Source organism: Ascaphus truei, unplaced genomic scaffold, assembly GCF_040206685.1.
Source record: "Ascaphus truei isolate aAscTru1 unplaced genomic scaffold, aAscTru1.hap1 HAP1_SCAFFOLD_787, whole genome shotgun sequence".
Taxonomy (NCBI): Eukaryota; Metazoa; Chordata; class Amphibia; order Anura; family Ascaphidae; genus Ascaphus; species Ascaphus truei.
This window is the reverse complement of record NW_027457122.1, coordinates 155,593-159,790: the sequence shown is the minus strand read 5'-3', so window position 1 is coordinate 159,790 and position 4,198 is coordinate 155,593. Positions and strand designations below refer to the sequence as shown.

General features: G+C 41.3%; 1 pseudogene; it reads left to right on the top strand.

The window, feature by feature from the left end:
• The first annotated feature begins 462 nt into the window (after window positions 1-462).
• LOC142486217 (interferon-induced protein with tetratricopeptide repeats 5-like) lies at window positions 463-3,294 on the top strand (annotated as a pseudogene).
• Window positions 3,295-4,198: the final 904 nt, after the last annotated feature.

The following is a 4,198-nucleotide window of genomic DNA, read 5'->3' as shown; positions in this document are numbered from 1 at the left end:
ACGCCCTCCCGTATTGAAGTGGGATTCCCTTTCTCCTAGGGAGATCACCACTGCGCCAGGTCCCTGGACACAGTGTGGCTTAGACAGACTTGATTGGTCACTCTGCTACCGCTAGTTACAGCACTAGGGTCACAAAAGTATTCCTCCAATCCCTTATGCAGGAGCATACATTTTACAAGCTGCTTCACACAACTGCTGGCTAATACAACACTAACTGACAGTGCTGTGCCCTTTATACCTCAGGGGGCAGGCACATCTCTGATGTCACTATCCAGGGACTCAGAGCATACAGCCACTCCCTTCCAAACACAGGGCACCACACCAGGGTGTGAGGGAAAACCTCCATAACTACTGTTGGCAGGCCTGTACTTACCAGGACTTACTGCCAACAGAGAAGATGTACGCAGTCATTATTATGCATGGCTACACAAGCTAATGCCCAATCTCTTTTATTTTTCTTAGTGAGCTTTTAAAGAGTTCTTTGAAGACCAGCCTCTTGAAGCTGGAGTGCCCTTTTACATGGTGGTCACCGACAAAGGATTGTGATATTAATGACATGGAAGAGCGGCTTAACGATCAAGTTGAATTTTTAATCACTACACGCAGATACATGATCTACAATTCGTTGGCCTATATAAAACATCTGAAAGGCGAAAATGAGGAAGCCATTGCCCAGCTAGGAATAGCTGAAGAGCATATTCCAAAAACGCAATCTGATGAAAGAGACATTAAATGCGTTGTGACCTATGGTAACTACGCATGGCTGTACTATCATACAAATGAATTAGAAAAGGCTCAGGACTATATTAACAAGGTGGCAACAATTCACAAGAAGTTTGAAACCGCTCTCAGTAGCAATGTCCTGCTTGCTGAGATATACGGTGAACATGGTTGGTGTGTGTTAACATTTTGTAGAGAACACTATGAAAAAGCCAAAGAATGTTTTCAGAAGGCTCTTGAAATTGACCCAGAAAATCCTGAGTGGAACACGGGCTATGCAACTGCAGTGTATCGCTTGGAAGGTGTCAAGGAAACCAAGTGCCCGACTAATGAACTTCTATCACTGGAACTGTTGAAACGTGCCGTGCAGCTAAATCCAAAAGATACAGTGGTCAGGGCTCTTCTTGGTTTGAAACATCATGATTTAAACCATGCTAAAGAGGCCAAAAAGTGCATTGAGGAAGCACGGAGACAAACACCAGATTATCCATATCTACTTCGCTATGTTGCAAAATTTTACAGGAGAGAAGGAATGACGAAGGAGGCTCTTGATGTTCTGCATAAAGCAATACAACTGACTCCCAGCTCTGGATTTCTTCACCACCAGGCAGGTCATTGTTACAGACAAAATATGATACAACTGAAAAGAGATGCAAAGGCTGCAAAGTTCAATTTTCAACCCACTGGTACCTACACACAACAAATAAGGGAAATGATTCGTTATGCCACATTTTACTTTGAAAAGGCTCTGGAGTTGAAAACATCTTTTGAATGCGCACACATTGATCTAGCAAACATGTATGCTGACGGAAATCAATACCAAAAAGCAGAAGAAACATTTAAAAAAGTGCTAAGCATGGAAAATCTCACATGTGAAGAGAAGCAACGAATCCACAACAGTTATGGAGTTTATGAAGAATATCACAGGAAATCCGAATCTGAAGCCATAAGACATCACAAAGAGGTGCTCATGATAAGCATTCGAACCAAAACAAAATAAAGATCTGAAAAGAATTTGAACAAGTTGGCTGAAAGAATAATAAAAAGAAACCCGTCAGATGCCACTGGGTTTGCCCTGCTTGGGTTTGTCCATCAGCAGAATGGAGAGAATATGCAAGCAATTGACTGCTATGAAAAAGCCCATAAACGTGATCCTTATAATGAAGAGTACTTGAGTGCTCTTTGTGACATGAGATTGAAAATATGAATTACAGGCTTTGCAACGTGTAAATGAAGAATATGCAAACACTTACATGCATTTCTATATACTTAGTATACAGTGTTATTATATTGTCACACACCGTAATACATACTGCTGTCAAATATATCAGTGGTGGAAGTACCTGAAAAGCATAGTGTTGTATAGTGAAGACTGAGATTAACATTGTGTACCACTTATAGATCACAGCACAGCTAACATGCTAAGCACAATGAGAATACACATTTGTTATGGCCACAAAGTTCAAAACAGCAAAAATCTTAATAATCAGCAAATATAGGATCAGGTAATTTAGTGCAGAACAATACAATACAAATACCTGAATTAAGCCACTGAGAGAATTGACAGTTCTTACAGAAAGAAAAACATAATAAAAAGGCCAGGACTCACTACGCGCGGACGCGGGATATCGCACTGTGATCCTGTGATTGCCATTGATAAGAAAGGAAGTTAACGCCTGATCGCCGTGTGATACGCCAAAAGGGCACGTAGTGAGTCTCCCCCACAGTTAAAACCCAAACACCCCAAGTGAAAAAAAGTTACTATGCAGCGGTGGTATATTACTTACCCTATAGAATTATAATAATCCCTATATCAATGATAAATACAGTAGTTATTCCAGTCCCATTGCAAAGTTGCAATCTGCGTGCCGATGTATTTGAATGTATATATGGCTGTATGCTCCAGTTGTGGAGGCTTCTTCAATTGCTTAAAACTGAAGATAAGGGAGATCCAACGCACGACAGATTTGCTAAATAGAAATTTATTGTGTCAAACAACGTTTCGGCAGTTAGGTCTTTCTCAAGTGACAGGCTTGAGAAAGATCTAATGGTCGAAACGTGTGGCACAATAAATTTCTATTTAGCAAATCCGTTGTGCGTTGGATCTCCCTTATCTTCAGTTCAGATCAGGATCACCAGGACAGGTACCCCTTGACCCAGCAGCACCGCTAATATTGAATGCATTGTTTTGTTTGTGGTGTGCAGCATACAAATTTCTTCTTCAATTGCTTGGCACCAAATGGAAAGTGTAAAACGTTGAGAAAATAATTGCGTAATAAAAAGTTTTCATTATGATTGTAATATGGTTCCTGGATATTGTAATACCTGCTTAAGTGTATTTCTTCCAAAAACAAAGTCCAGAATTAAAACAGCAAACATTAATTTGCATGATGTTTATATTTGATTGAGAACCATACTAAATTGTATAACTTTAGTATAGCACACACTAAAATCGTCTACAAAATGTAACATTCTTCATATACAGTTTTCATGTTATGCAATGTAGACTTCAAAATGAAATTGACATATCAATTAATGCTTCGTAACAAACGTTTGATGTTAATAAAATGTGTTTGTGTGCTATTTAGTAGTTTGGGTTAATTTGAGAATTCTCATCATGCCTCAGTTTTGCACTCTTCGGGTTCATGGTTCGTTGCCAAAGGGGTTTTCTAGGATACGGTTGAAGGAAAGTGGACTTTGCTGGGAAAGGGAGACAATAAGATACTTTGTCAGGGCAGCAGCTATGATGCACAGTACCATTCCCACTGTCCTGTGGGTATTTCTTGGTGGATGGTTCTTAAGCCGGGTACTTGGGCCAATGACTCTTGAGCTCCTACTCCTATTTCTCAAATCACTGCCACAGCCTCATTCCTCCTCTCCCTCACCTGAGCTCCTCCCACAGCGCCATCTTCCTCCAATCAAAACCCCTATCATCCGGACCCTCCTCGCGCTGCACTCTGCTGGGCACATTTGCTCATACAATGCTAAACTACTTAACTGCTCAGGGAATGGCTCTACAGGAAAATCTCACGAGATGAGTGTGTGCTTAAATCCTGTATGGTTAGCTGCCTGGCAGTGAGAGTATTAATGTGTGGATGCGTGCCTGGCAGTGAGAATATGAATGTGTGCCTGGCAGTGAGAGTATTAATGTGTGGATGTGTGGCTGGTAGTGAGAGTATTAATGCGTGGATGCGTGGCTGGCAATGAGAGTATTAATGTGTGGATGTGTGGCTGGTAGTGAGAGTATTAATGCGTGAATGCGTGCCTGGCAGTGAGAGTATTAATGCGTGAATGCGTGCCTGGCAGTGAGAGTATTAATGTGTGGATGTGTGCCTGGCAGTGAGAGTATGAATGTGTGCCTGGCAGTGAGAGTATTAATGTGTGGATGTGTTCCTGGCAGTGAGAGTATCAATGTGTGGATGCGTGCCTTGAAGTGAGGGAGATATTGTACTGATGGGTATAAGTGATTTGTCCAGAT